We start from the raw sequence: 21,934 nt of genomic DNA on the forward strand, positions 1-21,934 counted from the left end.
ACCTCCCTGCCTCTTGGTTTGTCTGTCCATACAACTCCCCTTGCACATCAAGTGATGTTCAAGTGCTCCGCGCACTCCCAGCCCCGTGCCAGCCAGACCAGCTGTCTCACAACTTGGTTTTGCTTCATCTGCTGAATGAAAATCCAGCGGCTATCCCCTCCCACATGCAGGGCATCCCTCAGCTTGCCTCGTGCAGCCTGGGTCAAATAAATGAGGATTTAGCACCACTTCCTCCAAAATAGCAGCAGCAGGCACAGCACGCTATTGATCCATTCTAAAGCAAGCAGCCAGTGTAACCTTGTTTGCTCGGAGCCGGTATAATTTGGAGATTATGCTTTAATGAACAGATGATGTATGTTTCAATATACGGAACAAGAAAAGTAATGGAAATTTCAGACATGTAAATAGAAAGCATAATTCGTGACTGATGGTAACAAATCCCCGGCACTGCCATAATGAGGTCCTGCCTTCACACTTGGTCACCCGAAGCAGAGGACCTGGCCCCACACCGCCCTCAGCCGGGGCTGCTCTGGCCGTGGATAGTCAGGAAGCCAGCCCATGCTGGGAATGGCAGCGCTCCAGGGAAGGCTCTGCCGTATCCCAGTGAGATGCTCTGAAGCAGCTTCCAACAGATGAAGGCAGAGATGGAGACAAAAGTGCTCCCCTCTCGCTCCCAGCAGCTGCAGCCATCCTGCCCTGCAGAGGCTGCCCCAGCTGAGAGCCTGAGCTTGCTCTCAGGGCTCAAACACAGCAGGAAAAGGAGCCGCCCTACAAGATGGGGGGAGAGCAGTCCCTGCAAAGCAAGGGAGCTGCCTGGAGGGGCCAGACCCTGCAGCGTGCCCTGTCCACGGGGCATTTTAGGGCCTCCCCAGGCTCAGCTGCACCCCATCAGCCCATGCACCCGGGCTGAGCTGCAGCCCAGCTCCAGCACAGCCCCACACAGAAGGGAAACAGCTCGCAGGAAAGCACCCGCCTGCTGCCAGGGAGCCGAGCTGCCCTTTCTTCCTCCTCAGGCATCACCTGTCTGCACTGGCTTTCTCTCAAGACTTGAGGGCTCGAGCAGCCCTGTACAGTTGAGCTCAGCAGGGGAGCTAAAGACAAATGGTTTAATATGTGCTAAATCCAGACTCCAGCTTCAACACTTATTTTTCCTCTTCTCTTTCTTCTTAATATTTCATACTGCTCCAGATAAGAATGAATACAACTACTGTTATTAAAATCTTTTTTTATATTATACACACAGGTCAATGTGGTTTGCCCTACTATCTGCATTTTTAAAGGTATTTCAAATACAGGCTTTCCTTTTCACTGGGAAAATAAAATAAACCTGCACACCAAGCAGGACTAATACATCCCCAGCCACAACTGGGGCCGGAGGCTGCTGCTGGGGAGGATTTCTCTTCCAGATTGTGACACGCTCTCTGCAAGGCCACTTCCCTGCTCCTTGCCTATCCCTTCTGCCAAGAGGAGCAACCAAAGCCCAAGCCCAGGCAATTTCCAGCAGCCGGTGAGGCATCTCCCATCCCTGTTCACCTGATTTTTCTAGACATTCACTGCAGCAGCATTTGCGGGGTGCTGCCCCATCTGGTTCAGCACCCACCACAGAGCCAGGTGCCGACCTCAGAGGCAATGCCCACCCAAACCTCCTCGCCCTGGGGCACTGAAGGAGACCAAAGGGAGGAGCAGATCCCCCGTCCTCCCCCTGCTGCCCCCGGTGGGGCTGGGATGCCAGCACCCAGCCGCCCGCCCATGGCACCCAGCAAACACGGGGCCAAGCAGGGCTCTAGGCAGCCTTTCTGCTTATTTATTTCCATTAAGCCTTCTGCACACAACCTGGAAGAAACAGCCATGGGATTTTTTTCGTTGTTTGAGAAAAGAAAAACTGCCATAAATTTATTTACTTAAAGGATTTCTCACCAGAAAACAGCCCCTCGAGACTCCCATTTTCCGAGAGTGAATCTCTCACCTAATCACAAAGTGCTGCTATTTACTGTATCTGCTATCAAGACAGGCAGTCTCTGTCCCGCCTTTCCTAACATCTATTTACCAAATCCATTTGCAAGTCTAAAATTTAATCAGCCAGGTTTCATCTTAGAGGTATTAACATTCAAATGGGACTCACTCCCAGAGACGGAGCTGGAGTAAACTGACAATTCGGGGGGAGTCTGTGCATTAATAACAGGCGCCTGCGAGCCGGGCGGCTCTCTGGCTGCTGATTTAGGTATTCATCGAGTTATCCACAGGTTATTCACAAGCAAACTCTCCGTGGCAGGCCTGGAGGCAGTATGTGCATGTGTGCAGGATGGGTCCACGCACTGTCAGCCCCTTTGGAAAAAACAACACTGCTCTGCAGTAAAAACCCACAGAACACCAAGGAAATCTATTCAAGAAGGATAAAAAGAAATATTCCCAACCACCTCACTAACACGTGCCTCGTGGGAGGGATTCATTAGCTAATGCTCATAAAGCATGTTTTATGGCCTGCCCTTCTCTCATTGAAATGGATGGGAGGACCACACTTGACCTCAGTAGGAACAGGAGACATTTAATGACAGGAGCCAACAGTATTTTATACAAACCAGATTAGCAGTCCCTTTAAAGCATCCAGGCTGCCAGGCCTCCCACAGGACAGACGGAGGCTGTCTTGCTCTGAGGAGCAGAGAGCAAAAAAAATTAGCAGTCCCATCAGAACCAAGAGAACCCTGATTTTTTGTTTGTTTTGTGTTTTTGTTGTTGTTTTTTGTTTTTAGGATCTCACAAGCTTTTGGCAGGCACACAGCCTCAACGCCACTAGTGGGTGCACAGCCCCTCATCCCTGCTGAGCACCTCTCCTCAGCACTGCCATGAACTTCTCCTACATGCTGCTTTTCCCACTTATTTCACCAGTTCCCCAGCTCATCCCAGGAGAGGAGGTTTTTGGCCCTGCTGCTCCAATGTGCCACAAGTAAGAGATCATTAACTGACATCTCCCCTTCCCGTGCCTGGCCAGGGACTGCAGCACTTTAATGAAGTGTCTGTTCCAGCTGATATAGCCAGGATGTCAGACATCATCTGGGCTTCTTTTCATTATTTTCACTTTTTGCTGTCTCCAGCATTGACAGATTAAAATTATTTGCACCACTTTCTTGCATATTTCATTAGATTTGCTTTAGCATCTCTGGCACCCGGAGCCAGCAGTGCCCAGGCAGTGTGGACGGGGGCTGCCCGCTGGTGCCACACGTGGGGGCTGTGCTTGGGAGGAGGAGAGCTCAGCCAAGAGGCACTGTGCAGGCTGCCCTGTCCACAGCGTATCACGGACTCAACATGCAGCAGCTGATGCAGCACCTCCTGTGATCGAGGGTGGCTTTGGGAAGGCACCAGCACTCTCCCTGTTTCCCCATCAGTAAATACAGCCAGTACATCTGTCTCTTTCCAGGAAGGGCAGCGCAGGACAGCATCAGGCAGGCAATGAAATACTGACACACTTGTTCCTAGCATCCACCATGCTCTGCTGAAGCCTGAGATTCACTGCCAAATCCGAGCAGGCTCAGTGCTACCAGAGGGACCAACAGGTTCCAGGCTCTGCGATATCAAGCGAGCAACGTTACGCTGTGCTGCGTGATATTTCATCTCCGCTGCAGCTCACCTTCCTCCCTGGCATCAGCTCACCAAGCACAAACCCATGGAAGGAGCTGGTGCTGGTTTGAACATGTGCAGGAGCATCGCCTGGGGATGCAGAGCCCAAACCCGCACCCAGCTCCACCAGCAGGGAGGCTCCACGGATGTTTCACCCAGTGCTGCTGGGTGCAGGCCAGCAACAGTCCCTCCTCGTGGAAATACCCTTTGTGTGATTTGTTACAAGTCATCAGAAGAGAGCAAGTGTGAGAGCAGGGAGACATTATGCGTCTCACTACAATAGCGTGCGATGTCTTCCACTCCAATAAAGGCAGAAATATTCCTCCAGGTCCCTCTTGCGTATCTAGCTGATATCACTGGGGATCTTCCATGCAGCAGACAGGAATCTCATCTACTGCCTCGTGCAGTCAAATGGAAGCAGCGGGGTGCCTGCCACTGAGCCTCTGGCTCCTGAGAGGGACGCACGTAATGAAAATGGAAACAGATTACGGCCAACCTGATACCCAAATAACAAATAGGGATCCTGGAGAGAAGCTTGTTTTATTGGTGTTGGAGGGGGATTCTGCTGATTTGCCATCAGCTCATCCCCACTGTGCTCCTCAAACGTGGAGCCAGGTGGAATTGTGCTCCTCCACAAGAGTGCTTGGCAGCGACAGCAAAGGCAGCAGTGCCAGTACCCAAACACTCCCTGCACGGGAGGACATCAGTGCCCACACCTCATCTGCACCGAGGCAGTTTGAGGAATAATTGCGGGAACAAACAGGAGGGGCAGCCACAGGTCCCCATGGAAGGCACTGCTCCGCTCTCACCAGGCCAAGTGCTGCAGGATGGTGCTGACAGCAGGGATGGGGCAGACCCAGAAGCACACAAATTCCTGGAAAAACTGATTTCCAGGGAAACCCAGAGTAAAGGAAAGGAATAGCAGGGGCTGCAGAAGAGACAGTGGCACTGAAATCCTGCATGTCACCCCCTCCGAGAAGCACCAGCCCTGACGTGACCAGACAGGGTTTGAAGGCTTGCTCTCGTCTGGCGTGGTGTCCAGAGAGCAAACGTGTGAGCAGAGCCTCGCACCGTGCTGGAGCTGTGCCTCCGTGGAGATGCCCCCAGCCACATCAGCTGCCACCTCCCACCTTCCTTATTTAATTAACTCCCTCCTGATGTAGGTAATGGAGCTCTGGAGCTCTTAAACAAAGATTTAATCAGCCCAGGCTCTGCACTCACAGCAACTAACTCCCTTTGTTAGATTGGTGTGAAATCCAGGGCATGTTTAGCCCATGACAATGTCCTCACTGTTAATAGCTTCTAGCACCGTGCGTGTCCCTGGATAGTCCAGCACTGAGTCCTTTGGACTCTCTTCTCTGTGCATCAAAGAGTCACCTGGGTCATTGATTTTTAGCATCATGCAAATCGAGCCAGCAGGGAGCTGGCAACTCCAGTGCATTATTATTTAGGATGGATAAACTCTTATTCCTGGTTCTCAGCATCTTGCCGAGACCAAGGGAGGGTTTCTGATTTATCGTGATTGTTTTTAATCCTGCGGAGGAGCCACAACAGAAAAGCAGAGGGGAGGGGAAGTGGGCAAAATTGTTTCCATCACCAAAGACCTCGCAGAATAAGGTGCTGCCCAGGACGAGGGTCCCCACCACATTTCCTGCTCCTCTACAAAAGGCAACATTTTTGACCTCCATCAGCTTTGTGGGGATCAGAGATGGGCACCAAGGGAATGCCCAACAGATTGCCCCGCAGCACGTAGCCTTGCACCAAGATGTCCCTCGGTAAGTCACGGCGAGCCCCACACAGCCCAGGCAGAGGCTGGCACATGCACAGCTCACCGCAGCCACTCCCAGGCTGCACAAAGTGCACCCCGAGTCCCTGCCAGGTTAGCAAATGATCTCCTTCAGCAGCAGACGATGAACAAGACAGTGATCTATCGGCAGAAAGTAGACATCCAAAAGCCCTTCCAGACCTCTCCCCCACCCCCAGCTCTCTGCCCCCACCAGCAGCTCCTTCCCGACCCGAAGCGAATTGCAGATAGATTGGCTCCCGGTAAATGGCAATAACTTCGCAGAATGCCATCTTAATAAGTGCATCTCCCAGCCAGGGGTGAGAAGCAGCAGCTGAAGCGCCGGCATGGATGTCAAGTTACAAATGAGACATCCAACTGCTTCATTTATTAGAGGGAATCAATTCGACTTTTCATATTCACCAGGAGTTTCAGGCAGGAAGGACCCCATCAACAGCCTGCACTCAGCCCATTGCGTTTTAGCACAATGCAACACATGGGGGGGGCGAAGGGAATGAAAAATCTCTCACCGCACAGCATCACTGGAAAACACGAGTGCTATTTTCCAGAGCCAGGAAGGGAAAGCACGAGGAGAGCACGCTGGATGCAGTGCCCCATCCTCCCAGCGCTGCTGGCTGCAGCTCCAGCAGATGCTGGGGAATCACAGCAGGAGCACGGGCTGTGTTCATGGAGCACGATTAAGCTACGTATCTGAGAACAGCAAATGTCATTTTTGTCACTGAAAAAAAAGGAAAAAAATCAGAACCATCCCAGACTCCTTCTCCAGCAAGAACAGCTGGCAGGCTAACAAATGGGAGCACAACAGCACTGGACCCAAATGCTAACAGGGAGCCCCAGCGCTGCTGCCAGTCGGTCCTGAGCCCCGGACCAAACCTCTGTTCCCTACAATCCAAGCCTGCTCGTGTGCATTCTGGTTTTACAGCGTGCTGGCCTCATTAGGCTAAATGGGGTGAGGTAGAAGTGTTGGTTCTCTGCACTGGGAAGCTTCATTGCTGCCCTTTAGACTAAGTTAACAGGTTGTGTGTGTGCATGCAGTTTAATCCTCCAAGAGCTGTAATTGCGACTGTACAAAAATATTACAGGCCACTAGAAGCAATTTAATGATAATAATTTTTTTTTTAAATAGAAAATGAAGCAGCTGTCATCCTTGATTTTCAGGCTTCTTTATCATGCAAAAACCTCCTGTTCGTTTCCCCACAGACAATTAACGTATCTGCAATCACAACAAGAAATCTGCACTAAGTGTAAGGCCCTGGGCAAACCAAACCTCTTCCAAGGCAAGCAGAGAACACTCGCTCAGCTATAAGTGCGCTGGTGGTCTTCAAGGCAGCCCCGTTTCCCACATCTCCAATCAGTGTGCAGAGGAAGGACCCAGTGGGGACCTGGGGGAACACCAAGCAGAGGCTCACAGCCAAATTTCTCATCTGTCCGGCTCCTGACTCCACACACCCGCACCTCCCATGCAAATGGGACTGTGCCCAGCTGCCCCATCACCTCTGCCTTCCCCGCAGCTCCCCAAAGGGAACCCTCACCTTAAACCATACCTAAAACACAGGTAATCGCAGGCATGTCTGTTAATTAACAAATAAATCAAGTTCGTCATGCAAATTAAGAAAAGTATCAAGTGCTGCACTCGTGGCAGGACGCCTCTGTCCCACCCCGCTGACTGATGGTGTTTGCCCCCAGATGTGTGCAGGGGGGCTGCATCAGGAGCAATCCCCCCTCGGTGCGATATTTGTAGCCCGATTCAGAGCACCCCAGAGCTGCTCAAGAGAGACACCTGTAGGCAAAATACAGAGAGACCCTGGAACCCAGCCCGACACAGCCCTGGAGAAAGGGAATGTTTCACTGCCACCGTGATCTCTCCATGGGCAGGGATGCAGCGGGGGATGCCCCCTGAGCTGGGGGGCAGGCAGGGCACGGAGGCTCCCAGTGTCACAATGAGGCCAGGAGCACGGCCCCACAGCTCGGCACCACCGCCGAGGCAGCAGGAAAGGTCACGCCACTGGAGATCACCTCCACGTCTCACCTGCCACGCTGCCCATTACAAGGCTGTCACATCCTCTCCAAGACACTTGTAATGAGAAAGGGGAAGGGAGAGGGGAAGGAAAAACACAGAGCTAAATTAATTCTGATGACAAAGATAATAACAAGATCAGGAAATGGTGCAAAATGAATCCATTATAATTACAGTGTCAGCACTGTCAGCCCCAAGGTCTTCCTCCAGGCTGCTGGAGACGAGCAGAGCAGCGCTCACAGCAGTGCCGGGGCACCAGGCACAGGCAGATCAGCTCCACAGAGCAAGTTGCCATCGAGACAAATGCTCTCAGCTGGTATGAGACCTCTCCTCTACCACCCAGGGACATGTTGATTCTCACAAAGAGGGCTTTAAAGCACCCAGCAAACTCATATCCCACCTGCTTTGCTATTGCATTTATACTCCAGCTGTTACCCTCAGCCTCTGTGCACGGTGCTCACAGCTCCCTGCTCCCCTTCCCAACCCCAGACCCCGCTCCTCAAACCTTTCTCCAACAGCTGCCAAGGCTCACACTGTTCCCAAACCCTGCTGAGCCCAGGGTATGGCCTGGCTCAAACAAACAGTGCAGGATTTGGGATCATCGTTGGGTTTTCCAACATCAGGCTGCCGCCCTCCTGGCCCGAGCACCAACTCCCCGTACTCCACAGAGCCAGGTGCCATGCCCTCCTTGCTGGTGCTACTTTCCAAATGACTAATTGATAGCATTTGGCAATCTTTCAACTCTTTTCAATCTCTTCAAACACCAACTAATTAATCTTCACAACCAGAGCTTGGCTGACTCTGTCACAAATGATTTACCCAATTAATTTGGCCCTTTTCTTTGCTCAGCTAACTGCAATCAGATAGATTTTAGCAAATAGCTTTGTTATTCACAATTGTTCAATGAACCTGCTACGTGAACTTATTTCGGTCTCTGGGCAGCTCAGATGTATTTGCTTCATTTGTGTCATTCCTCGTTATGCCTTAACAATGGTCACAGGATTGGGTCCTCCAGAACAGGAGCTGCACCTCAGCTTGCTGGTTGAGCAGGCGAGGCACAGCAGCCTCCGAGTGTGCAGGCAGCTGGAAACCCTTCATGGGAACACACGTGAGCCAAGGGCTCACACAAGCAGGAGCAAAACAAAAAATGCCAGAGCACAGAACCCAGTGGTTACTGCAGCCACACAGAAGAAATGTTATTTGCTTCCTTATGCACTACCTGCAAACGCCAGTGTCCTGGTGGAGGAGGGAAGTCATCACCTGGGCAAAGCAGCACAGCCATGTGAGGAGCAAACCTCAGCTTTGTGGCCTCCAGTTTTGGCTGCAGCAGCCTGAGCAAGCAGGAACAAGATTTCTGCCAGCACTGCGCTCCCTGTCCCATGTCCCACTGACCCTTTGGGCACTTCTGCAGGGACCATCCACATTCTGCTTTCCACTGCAAAACCTAAAACCACAGATCCCTGCACAGACAGGGCTGGTGCTCAGCAGCTTGGTGCTGCCCAAGCCAGCTGGGGCTGGGTGACAGCGACCCCCTGGGACAGGAGCACAGCCCCACCACGCTCTCACCCCCAGCAGCCCCCGACACCAGGGCACAGAGCAGCACATGGGAGCAGCACAGGTACTTGCAAGCCGCTCACCAGCTCTTGGCAGCACTTTCCTGCCTCGGGGTCCCCTCCGGGGCACAGAGGAGAGCAGCAGGGTCTCGGGGCCCTGTCCCCTCGTGCCATGCAGGCACTTGTCAGAGCTAGGCAATGGCGACACTGTTATTATACATGGCCTCACAGCCCATTCAAGGCACTGGAAGATGAATTATGTTTCATTTATATCAAAGAAGCAATCTCAGAGCCCATTTGTGATCAAATTTGCTGTCAGAGAAACTTTGCTTTATCTCATTACATCTGATATCTCTTGGCTTCTTGTCCTTGAGACTATTAAAGTTTAATGTCAAATTCGAGATGAAATGGAATCTTTGCTGTATCATCTCATCAGGGCCTGGTGCGCCCCGTCCATCCTCACGTTCCTGACAAGTCATTACAGCGGGGCAGCTGGGGGGGGGAAGCCTTCCTCCCCTGCCAGCACTGCCCTGCCCAGCAGCATCACACCTCGGAGGCGGTCAGCATCAAGGGAGCAGCACCCAGATGGGCTCTGCCAGCCCCTCGTAGGGCAGAGCCACCCCCAGCATTGCTGAGCACCTTCACCCATGCAATGCCTTCTCCAGAGCATGGGGCTCAGGGCAGGAAGGGGAATTGTCAAGCACAAGTGGTTTTCTCTTCTGCTGGAGGCCACCACACTGCCATGCCCAGTGCCAGGGACGGGGCACGCTGGGGACATCTGAGCTACATGCCCAGGTAAGCCTGGTCCTGAAAACCATCAGCGAGCAGCTTGCACTTTGGTCCTTTAGGGACCGAGCTGGGCCACAGCACAGGGAGGAATTTGAAATTCAGAGCAAGGCTGGGAAGCAGACCCCTTTGAGGTGATACACCCTTTCTGGATCATTTAGTCTTTGCACAATGTTTCCTGCAAAGACTAAGCATCTTTGATGATAGGCTTTAGTGGGCTCCCAGGAGGCTTTCCTGGAGCTAACTTGTGCAACCTCCTAAATATGTTGTGCAGAAGGGTCTGCTGGGTCTAGATTAAAGCGAGCCCTCCTTGACTGATCCATGAAAGCTTTCTAAGATGAACACGCAGTCATTTTCAGCTCTCCAGGAAAATAACTCGCATATGCTGCTGCTCCCACCTCCCCAAAGACAGACAACATTTTCTTCTACCACCACCAAGGGGGGAAAAAATACCAGACCACAACATTTACAAACACAGCACTCACCCTGCCCGCAGAGGCCAAGTAGCAAAGGAGAAGCAAGCAGAAAGCAGCAATTCCCCATCTCCCCCAGGCACAGGGGGGCAGGCACACCAGCACAGGGCAGAGTGCAGCCGGGGGGGAACACTCAAAAGAGCCAGTGCTTCCCTGGGAAAGCCATTTCTGAGGAGTTACCATCCATCACAGGAGAAAAAAGGAGAGAAAATGAACAGAAACTTTCCAACCGTGGCTAGCACAAGCCCTCTAATCTCAAAGCCCGGTGCAAAAAGGGGGAGAGGAGCACAAAGACGTAATGGGGTGAGTTCTCTAAATACCCTCTCGTTTTCAGGTGCCCAACCTTAGACTCTCTGGCTGGGATTTTCAAAGCAGCCGAGGGACGCAGAGGCACAATTCCTGCCTTATTGCAAAAGTCTCAAGGAGTTCAGTCTTTCCAGATTAACAAAGAGAAGGTGATGAGGTGACTTGATCAAAGCCTTTAAATACCTACACAGAGAACAAAAAAATTGATAGTAGAGGGCTCTTCAGTCTAACAACAAAGGTGTAAAAAACTCAGTTGCTGGAAGTGAAAGCCAGACAAATGCAGACCAGACATCAGGTGCACAGTTTTACAGCAAGGGTAATTAAGCAGAGAAATTTCATAAAAGGGTTCTCAGCACCTGGAAACTGCAACCCCAACGGGGTGTTTTGGTGAGAAATCTCCCCTGCTAAACAAGAAGCCGCTTGGGAACTTCCCCACTCCCAGTAACACAGGATGCACAACTACAGCAGCCACTCCCCAGCTTTGTGATTTACTGGAAAAGTGACTCCTTTTAAATTAAGGGAAGCTGGCTATCTAGGTCCCACGTGTATATAAATCTGGAAACCTCTGTCCACAGAGCTTCAAACTATGATGGAGGCCTTGGTAAAAGCCGAGCTCTCTGGGGCAGACCGAGGGGACGCGTGGCTGGGGAAGTGACCCCGGTTCTCAGGGTAATGAATTAGCCCAGGCAGCTGCCACGTGCCCCTTGGTTCCTCAGCCCTTGTGCAGAAGATCCTGCAGAGAGCAGTTTGTGTGATCTGCTGTCCTGGTGTGAAATCACTCTCTGCATATTCTCCCCTGCTCAACTTCAGGCACTGTCTGCCTAAGAGAGGTACAAGAGGGGAAGCCACTGCCGCCCTGCTTCAGCTTGCACCTTGCCGGAGCTGCATTTATCCAGAGCACCGCACGATTGTGGCGTTTGTCAATGTGTATTTAACCACAGAAACGTAAGTGAACATACACCGACTGTAGCTGCACTCCTAAGCGAGGCTTTACCATTTAAAAAGCAGCTTGCAAGCAGAGCAAGCATAGCCTGACTATTTGCATCAGTAATTTAACACGGAGACAATAAGCGATCCAATCGATGGGAGGTAATTCCCCGAGGGAACTGCCATAGACGCTGTTATGTACTACCCCAGCGCCATATTTTCGGAGCCTGATCCTGTGAGATGTAACCCAGCAAGCTTCAGCCCTGCCCTGCCCAGAGCCCGTCCCGGTGCCCCCCACCAGCAGCGCAGCAGGCTCAGCCCAGCTCCCCCGGCATTACGTGCAGGAACAGCACCCAGGGCCAGCGCTGCCAGGGATGAACACCAACGCCTTTCTTCAATGCATCAAGCAGCTTTTCCAGCCTCGGCTAAACCGCCGGCATCAATAGCTGCTAAACACATCATCATCCACACTTAAAAGAATAAACAGCAGCCTTCATTAGGGGACCCAGGCAGGGGCCAGGGCTTTTCTTTTTTGCTTTTCTGTTTTTAATGGGTTAGTTATGGCACTTTCAAAATGAATGAACTCCCAGCCCAAAACCCACAGTTCAATTGTCAGTTATTGCTGGCAGTTTATCAGCATTAGCTGATTAGACTCAGAATGATGGATTCCCCTGCCTAAGACTGGTGCAAGGCAGAGGAAAAACCTCCTTTCCCTCGGTTTTCTCTGTCACCCAGCAGTAATTGCTGTCTCTAATTCTCCCCAACTGCTTCCCCACCAGCCCCGCCACAGCAACCTCTAACAGCAGCAGCTTTTGTTTTCATCCTCCTGCAATCACAGAGAAATAATAATAATAAAATAAAATTCAAATGAGAAGGAAGCTCAGCCCCAGCAGAATTTAATTGATGATCATTACACTTTGGAATCTAAACTCTTTTAATTTCATTGTGTTTCACAGAGATGAATTATGAAATTACAGCTGGCCAATTATAGATCGTGCCTTTTGCTTTGTGTGCCTTTCAATTCCTTTCTCCCTTCCAAACGTCTGACTCTTTCCTTTGAGACAAGGATTGATATCAAAGGGGAAACGCTGTCCTTTATTATCCACGGAGCATCTTCCACCCATTGGAGGAAAGAAACAGAGGAGAAAAGCAGTGCTGGGGGGTTTAACCTATTTGTTCCCATCGATAATTGGGGATTGATTGTGGTTCCCAACAGCATGAGCTGGGGCTCACCCTGCTCCCCAGCACCACCCCAGGCAAGGAGCAGTGCAGGAATGCCTATGGCTGGGGACAAACTGGGGATGCTGCCCTGGGCTCTGCACCCAGAGGTTGTTTCAGAGCTGGACCAGCAGGTGCCTGGCTGCAGACCCACGGGACACCTTGCTAAAAGCCCTCACAGAATCGAGGGCACCATCCAAGTACAGCGACATGGAGCTGCTGCTCCGTGCAGCCGGTAAGGGAGAGCCTGCCCTTGGGGCAGCGAGCACAGCCTGCGCCAGCCGCTCAGACAGCGGGGCCTCTGCCCTCCTGGGGAGCTGGGGACACTCACTGGGGTCTGGGTGTCCCTGCTCAGCTTTCCCATCGTGGCTCTGCAGAAGTCACAGCCGGCTGGCACTGAACAGGCTTGAAACCCATTTGGCACAGCATAACAGACGTAAAGAGCATCACACCTGTAATCTCATTAAAGGAAGCTTTAAGGGAGCCTGTCCCTCAGGGCTCTAATAACAGTTTCACGCATTAAATTTCTTCTTGTTTTGTTTCATTTGCTGGGACAATTTTCACTATAAGTGGAGCTGTGCCTGCAAGGAAGGGGAGAGATTTAAAGACTCACGTATTGCTAGGCACAGCCTCACAAGCCTCTCCCAGACACCATCCCTGTCCCACCTGCTTCACTCCTTGCCCCTACAGTGCTCCCAGCATGGACAGACCAGCAGCAGGGTGCAGAGCAAGTCCCAGCACCACGCCATCTGCTACCACTGCTCAGAAAGCCCGGTGCCACTCAGCACCCAATTTAAAAAATAAATAGTGGTGGACAACTGCTCCGCCACCTGAGCGGTCCAGCAGTCACTGCACCACTGCAACTGAGCACCAAGGTACCTCCTTTACCTCCATGTGGATTTTATTACAGAGCTGGCTTGCTCCTTCATTTTTTTTTTCCCTCTTAGGGCTGAATGGGAAAATAAAGCCTTTTGCAAAATGTCACTTGAAGAAAAATACATGCCACCGCCACAGACTTGCAAAATAAATAAATAAAAAGTGATAAATTTTGGCTGTCTTAAAAAGACAGGCCAGTATTGCTTATCAACCACGATTTGACCAGATAGCTGCTTCAGAAAACAGACACTGGTCTGCGTGTAATAAATGAAAGCAATAAAGCCAAAGTGCCTCCTCAGAGCTGTAATTAAGAACTGCAGTGCCTCGGAGCGAGCGGAGCCAGCAGGAGCCGCTCCCCAGGCAGAGGGGAAGCCTCCTGGGCACCCCGGGGGTCTGCAGGTGCCTTTGGGGCCCTGCGCCACCTCGCCACACATGAACCAACCCTCGAAGCCATTCCTGCTTGTGCGGGCTGCTGGTGCTGCCGCTCAGCGAGCAGCGGGAGCGAGCCCAAGGCTGCGCGCCTCTCCGATCAACATCCCCGGAGCTGCTTTTTCTTAAAGAGGTGTCTATTTAACACCATTTCCATCACAAGCAGCTGCTTTGCATTTCTTCTGGCTTTATTAAAACTGATTTTCTATTTGCACTATACAAGCTGATCTGATTACATTTCCATTTTTTCCCCTAAAGAGAAGGGGCTCGCTCTCCAAAGACAAAATGGATATCAGGGCTGGCTCCCCCCTCCTGCTGGAGGGCTCTTCTGCGAGGGACCGGGGACAAGGGCCGACGCGCAGAGTTCGAGCTGCGAGATCAGCTCTGCAGCATCCCACATCTGTTTCCATGGGGACAAGCAGACTGCGATTCAGCAGGCCTGATCCTGCTTTTGCTTGTATAAATATCAGTCAGAAGCCATCTCACCAGAGACGGAGGATTTGCCTTGCAGAGCAACAGAAACCAGCGAGCCTGGGAAATAAATGCCTGCAGCCAGCAGCCTGCTGGGGGCCCTGCAGGACACTGCCCAGCGTTTTCCCTCTTCCTCCTCAGGGCCAGAGGCCCGGGCTGGTTAGTGCTGCTCTGTGAGCTGCATGCCCACCCACCGGTCAGGCTGTCAGCAATGGCAGCAGGCACTCGGGTCTGGCATCAGAGGGCAAAAGTGTCCCTAAAATAGGTGTTAATAGATAGGTCAGCATCTCGCCACGCAGCACAGCTCCCTGAGGTTTGGAAAGGCTACCAAGCAGCACTATACATTGCATGAAGAGAGGGGCAAATGCATGGGTCCTTCCAGGCTGTTAGCAAGAGGACAAGTCAGGCTCAGCCAGGCTACCCACACACAAGACCTCGTCCCTGTGATCTCCAAACCACCCATACAGGGATTCTTCCGTTAAGCAGCAACGAGAAGTTTTCATTTTGGTTAAAGACTTCTAAAAATTAGGAAACATCCATTAGTGTCCCTGCATTCTACAAGGCTTCATAATTTGTCCCCATCTTCCTCTACCACTATCACCAACCTTGTGGGAAACCATCACTGGGAAGACACTTTGAAGTACCAGCTTTATTAAGATTGATTCCGCCCGCCTCTGGTTTTGACAAGTCCAAAGCAAGCACATGGGGCCATGGGGAGATTTGGTAATAATTACCATCTTTAATTACTACTAAAACATCAATTGCTCTTGTTCAATTAGTATCACAGATTCAGGCATGGCAAATTTTGTAGCACAAAATAAGCTGAAAATTGATTTCTGAACACTTAATGCAGATCTGAAATTGCTAACCTGATAAGGGGGCAATAGCAGAACAAGCGCACCGTCAGTGAGGAATTTCGTGCTGATGTAATTGCTTTGGTGGAAGATTAATAACTTGTATACTTACATCTTGTACATCAAGTAGGAGTTACTCATTAGGGGGAGCGCAAAGAAGGGGAGAACATGTTAACAAGGACAAAGGCAATTAGACATGAAGCCACAGCAGAAACACTCGCAGCCCATTGACTAGCGAGCAGGGCAGTGGTTTGGGGGAGGCACGGCAGGGGCTGCTGCCCAGCAGCCCAGCACCAGCATCCCCTCACAGCAGCAGCACGATGCCACCCACAGCAGGAGCACAAATTACGGGTCTCCCACCCAGTTCCCAGCCCCACTGAAGCAAGGACAGGGTGAGCAGAGACACCCCAACCACACCACTTATTTTCACCAAAACCAAGCAAGTATTTACAGCAGAACTGAGCAAACATCTACAGCAGAACATTTAAAAACTTCACCCAAAAACCAGCTTCAACAAGCAGCCAATATTTTCATCCCAACTGCAGCAAGGAAGCACCTCCTCGTACCCCATCAGCACTCCGATCCTGTGGCTCATTTGCAGTCCCCAGGGAGGAGGAGAAGGGGAAGGGGTGCACAGGCGAGGGGCCAGGTCTCTCATCCTGCCACCCCCAAGCCACCGAGCACCTTGAGGGAGGCAGCTAATTGCCGCAGCAATAGGCAGGAGCATTTGCATAATGAAGCACAGAAGGGATGTTTAGCTCATGTATTTTTTAGAAGGTTTATCTTTAATTTTATTTAGCTTAAGAAGGGCATGTCACTCAAACTCCGCTGGTCATTTATAAAAACATTTCAATTGTGTCTGTGCGAAGCTGTCTTTAGGCCTAAGTGGCTCTCGCACCAGCGCCGAATACTAATAGGAACGCCATCGACACGCGGGCGAGGGAGCCCGCTATTAAACTGCCGGCTGGGAAGTTTTCTCCCTGCTATTCTCATGCGTGATTTTGTGCAGAAAAATCTCTACCTCTCTACATTGCGAGTAGCAGTTTTCTTTTTTTAGCCTTCTGAGAAACATTTTTGTTAGTGAAATATCAAGATTAAAGTATCGACTGCCTGTAGAAGTCCACGGGCAGCCAGTTTCTGAAGAAAGCTCTAAATGAAGGCTGCTTGCAGACTCTTTATGTAATTTAAAGATAGACTGCCTTTGTTTTTGTACAATGAGCAAGTGGATTAAATTAGCTTAACCCTCTGCTAGCCTGTCCTCAGCACACCAAAAGGCCTGGACTACACGTGTGGAAGGAGCTGCCCTTCAAGGACCACCTTGCCCCCAGGGCCACCAGGGCTTGGGGACACCAAGCCAAGCACCCTCACTGGGGCCCACCAGCAGGCACCAGGCACAGCATCTCTGCCCCCTCATCCTTCCTTCAGCAACAAACCCCTGCAACAGCCCATTTTGGTATGAGGACCAGGGGGATTGGCCAACATCTTCCCAAAGGCCGCCTGTGACTCAGCACCCAGCATCCCGCCCAACACCCCAAAGACAAGGCTTCCTCCAAACCTTTGTGACAAATGAAGGGCAAACGACTGAAAAGACACAAAGAAGGTGCAGTTGCCTATTTGCGTGTCATGTTTTATCCTCTTTTTCATCTGCTCTTCCTTCCATCTTCCCTCCCACACTGCTTCACCTCCCACACCTACCAGGAACTTAAAAGGAGAAACTTAGCTAAAATGTTGAAAGCCAGAAATTCAATACGTGCCTTTATCTGTGTCACAGGTGGCTACAGAGACCTTTTTTACATTGTCTTTGGTCCCACACAACACAGCCCTTCTTTTGCCTTCCAACACTCCCTGGAAACCTCTCGCAGAGCCCATCTGCCTGTTTTGCTGTGGGTTGATAAGGTTTCTCAGCACCCCGTTACTCATCTTCATCCCAGCCACGGCGCAGGGTCTGATGCGTGCCACAGAAGGGCTGCAGAAGGCTCCCGAGGAACGGCTCTCCCGGGGGACAGCAGCACATCCTTCCAGGCAGCAGAGACCCCAGCGCAGCTCCCCACAGCTCAAACCACCAAGGCAGGCAGCAGCTGATTCACTCCCCTGGCACCTGAAGCCATTCAGATGCAAGGATACAGCACAGAGTGCTTCACAACTTGGGACTCAGAGACCCTTTGCAGCACAGAGAAAGGCGGCCCTCACACACACAGCGCCCCACAATCAGACCTCTGCTTCTCCCTTCCAAAGCCCATAAATTGTACAAAAGCCCCACATTTTGGGGAGGGACTTGCCTGGGCTTTCCAAGGCTGGAGAGCAGCTCCTCCTCATCCCAGCAGCACAAGAAGGCCCCACCTGGCCCAAGTCCTGCAGCCCTAGGGCTGGTGGGGGAAGCCTACCTCTATTTCAAGGCTCTCAATCTGCCCAATTATCCCTGCAGCTCCTGCTGAAGCCCTTGGTTGTTAATGAGCAGAACTCAGCTCAGGTGGGCAGCAGAGCTCGAGCTCACCTGAGAGCTTCTCGCCGCTGCTCGGCTCACGATGAGCTGATTAAACTGGCACGCGGACTGCAATGAAGTTGGAGAGAGGGCTCCAAACTAATTAGCACATGTACAGCCACTCATTGCTACCATTACTATGACATTATTAATTTCCCCACCTCTCATCTGCAGCTTTTCAGTCGCTTCATTTCAATCTGCTTTAGCATCGGGAGATGGGAATTAAACCCAAGCTAAACCCCTTCCCGTGCTCCATCGTGCCCAGCTGCCCCGTCCCTGTGCCCTGCTGGCTCTGCCCTTCTCCATCCTGGGCCGGGTCAGAGCTGACAGCCATTTCACCCCTAAAAGTCAGGGTTTTGCTAACAGCAGCAGCATCAGGCACTCCCATCCTCTGCACAAGAGCCAGCGAACGCAGGAGCATGTGGAGGGCAGCAGCCACGCAGGGGAAGAGGATATCGTGGCTGAGACGTATTTGTTGGGAGTCATTAGCTACTCCCTGTGATCAGTCTATTACCATAAACTTAAGCTTCCATATTCTTTCATTTTAAATGAATTTTCATATCGGATTTCCAAATGAGCTCTGCCTCCAGTCAGCTCCCATTTATCTAATAATGCTATGCAAATATTTTGTTATATTTCAATGAAATATGTCGAAAACTATTACCCAGTGTGTTATCTTAGCATCAGCACGAGGGCTCCGGTCCCTGCTGCTGGCAGGCTGTCACTCATCGTGTCCCAAGGGACAGGAGGACACTGACTGCCCCGTGGCTGGAAGGTGACCCGAGGCAGGCACCAGCCCTGCCAGCGGTGGCAGAGATTTCTCAGAGGGACCAACGCTCCCTGCCTAAAATGCCTCTAAGCACGTGCTGAGCCACAATCCTGGAGTGAGAGGAGGGCAGGACGTGGTCGCCCACCCCAAACGTGCCCCAGCCCCAGGGCAGAAGCCCTCCACACACCCTGACCCGTGGCCACGCGGGTGCCTGTTGCACGAGGATGGGTTTGTTGTGCAGAAAGGAATAGCAAAACGTCCCCTGGGGGGTGCAGACACTCGGGGGGAAGATGTGTTGCCAGCCCCTCTGGCTGGGGCAGGGATGCTTTCAGCCACGTGTCCACTCGCAGAAGCTGTCCTGTTTGCGCTCTCAGCAGAGGGAAATTTGGGAGTTTGGAGAAAAAGCAGACACCAGCCCGCTCTCATGGCCTTCACACAGCCCCTCCTCACACGGGTGCTGTGAGCCAGGACAGCTTCGTGGCTGCAGGTCTATTTATTTACTATATGCCCTGTGTCCACTTATAAGATCCACCCTCTCTTTTCCCTGGCTACCAAAAGCTCCCAAACCCCATTGCTGAACCAGCGTTGTTGATCCCTGGATTAGCACAAGGCAGAGCTGCAGCCCCATGGCCTCGTTAGAAGAAGGGAGAAACATCCCCGGGCAGCGAGGAGGCGGCACGGGAGCAGCTGGGAAGGGGAGATAGCTGATTTTACACGCTCGGAGCTTTCACACGGAGAGGCACTGTTTTCATCTCCAGCCCCTTCAGCTATCCTTCCTCCCTCTCCACGTCTCATCCACCCTGTATTTTGGGGAAACGGTGAAGAACTGAAGGGACAGTGCCCCTCCGGCTGCCCGCCCCCAGGGGAGCAGCAGGACACAGCTGCTCGGAGCTCCTCCTGCACCGCCAGGGCCATGCAGAGCCCAAGGCTCCTGCTGTCACCCCATCCCTTCGGGCACGGTGCTTCGTCCTTTTCCCTTGCTCCCCACAAGAGCAGAGACCTTGGTGGGCTCGGTGCCCGCAGGCAGCCTGCGAGGGCTGCGCTGGTCCATCGGCCAGCCCTCAGCGGAGGCTGGGAGCACGTTTTACACGTTAACCACCACGGCGAGCTGTAATTGCGTGTTGCTCCTTTTCTTTCCTCCCCACGTAATGATTTCTGTCAGAGGGGCAGCTCCCCTGCACTCCCTGCTCTGCAGTCCGGGAGAGATGTGCCACTCTGCTGCAAGCCAGAGGGTGAGACACCCGGATAAATAACCCGCCTTTGATTTCCAGCAGACGCTGCTCTGGTACCCGTGCTATATCTCTTCGGTGCCCCTCCTCCCTCCCCTCAACCCCTCAACTTGTTATTGCCAAATGACACAAAGTGCCATCCCCACCCCCCCCCGCACACACACCCCCTTCTCCTGATCTGAGGACTTGGCTTTATAGATTTTTTTGTAAAAGTACTTTTATATTTTTAATTGGTATTCTGCAAACTCAGAGCCTTCCCCAAGGAACTGGGATGTTTGTCTTCAAAAAGCCTTTTTAAAACAATTTTTTTTAAAGTACAAATTTTCCTGGCATGGATGAATGAGCTGCCATGTGCCCCATGCGACCTGCCCGCAGATGAGGCTGCTTCTCCAAGTTTAAAGAGAGAGTTTGAGCTGGGGAGGAGAGGCAGCGCAGCAGCACGCCACCTCCCACCAGCAATTCCTCGGGCTCGTGCCCTCGCCTTCCTCTGGGAGGAAGAAGTGACTGCACGCCAGCAGGGCTCGCCCGGGGTGGAAGAACACAAGGTCCGGACCTGAGCCCCGCAGGAGCCAGGAAAGCAGCTGCAGCCTCCTCTGCCTGCACTCTCCTGCACTCGTACCAAATTAAATAACCGAAACTCCCTTTTTATTTTCCATTTGACAGTAACGTATTGCAAATGCAGCCAGTTTTGACATCCTAATATTCAGACTTGTATCCCTTGGGATAAACACGTCATCTGTTATCTGAGCAAATGATTTGTACCGGGACAGTACAGAGCAGGAAAATGGAGCAGACGGGCAGGGAGGGGTGCAGCGCGTGCGCCGAGCCCGGCACCCACCTGCACCCATCAGCCCAGCCCGGGCGGGCAGAGCAGCTCGCAGGGCTCTGCCTGCAGGCTGGGGAGAAATGTGTCCTCACCCCGGCCGGGGATGGACGTCCCCCTGCCTGAAGCACGGGGTTAATCTGCTGTCTTCTCCGGCACCGCAGGTCACATCATTGCCAGGGTGAATAGGGAAAATGCTGAGAGCACGGTGAATAGGGCAAGAGCTGAGAGCTCGGCGGGGGACAGACGCAGTGATTAGCAGGGCGATGGCATTGCTCTGGCTTTTGTCTTTTCTCCAGCTCCGGCTGGCTGCCTTTTCTTTGCCAGGGGACGTGCCCAGACCATTTCTGGGGCCCGTGCAGAGAGCCCGGCGAAGACGATTGCCCGCTGCGCACCAGCCTCGTCCGGCTTTTCAATGGGCAGCCCTTGCATTTCACCAAGCTCTTTTGTCCCTGCTACAGGACGAGGTACGCAGGCAAAAAAATCACAAAAAGCCTGATCACTCCTTGTCAGCCCTGTGAACCGCTGAATAGCTCAATCACGGGCCCTCCATCGCCTCCCTTCCTGGGGAAGAGTGCGAGCCCTGCTCTGCACCACCTTGCCTCGCAGCCACGTTGTGAGCCCGGCCGTCCTGCGTGAGGCAGTGGGGACAGGACAGGACGGCTCCTGCTCACAGCTCGGGGAGCTGGCTGCCTTGGCAGAGCAGCCACAAAGACAGCTAATTATCTTCGTACAGTGCCCAGCAACACCGGGCTCGCCAAGCCGGCACTGACCCCCTTACAGAGCCCAAAACAACTTCGTTCCTGGTGCGTTAGGCACTCATCCTCCCGCTGCCGGGGCATCCCGAGGGCAGGAGAGGCAGCACCCGCAGCAGGAGACGTGCCTGGCTGCCCCGCGGGGCCTCCCAAAAGCTCAGCACCAGGGCTGCCTTTGGATGCCGGCAGCGTGGTGACCCGATCAAGATGGCAACAAAGCATCTGTCGCCCAGCTAATTTTATTAGGAGAGATCGCAAATGGCTAATTTCCTTTTACTAATGAGTAAATTAGTTGAATCTCTGATCTGTTTTTAAGGCACTTATACTAATAAAACATGGAGCGACAGCTAAATTTGTTATGAAATGTTGTGACATGAGGTGCTGAAGGCGTGAGAAAAACGCCAGCAGGGGATGCGCAGCAGATGCACAGGGCACGCGCAGGGCGCGCACGGGCCACTCGTGGCCCCCCCCGAGGGCAGCCCAGGCTCGCAGCCCCTGCTGGCCCCGGGCAGCCGCGCCGCAGCTTGGCCACGGACCCAGGCACAGG

The 21,934-nt window shown here is 52.5% G+C and overlaps 1 long non-coding RNA gene across 1 annotated transcript; it reads right to left on the reverse strand.

The window, feature by feature from the left end:
• Positions 1–2,394: 2,394 nt before the first annotated feature.
• On the reverse strand, positions 2,395–19,965 carry LOC308182650. The gene is made up of 2 exons (XR_013941989.1): positions 17,609–19,965; positions 2,395–4,065 (listed from the first exon to the last, which is right to left on the reverse strand). It is a non-coding gene; the product is annotated as an uncharacterized lncRNA (long non-coding RNA).
• Positions 19,966–21,934: the final 1,969 nt, after the last annotated feature.

The sequence above is a fragment of the Anser brachyrhynchus genome, assembly GCF_964034855.1.
Source record: "Anser brachyrhynchus genome assembly, chromosome: 25".
Taxonomy (NCBI): domain Eukaryota; kingdom Metazoa; phylum Chordata; class Aves; order Anseriformes; family Anatidae; genus Anser; species Anser brachyrhynchus.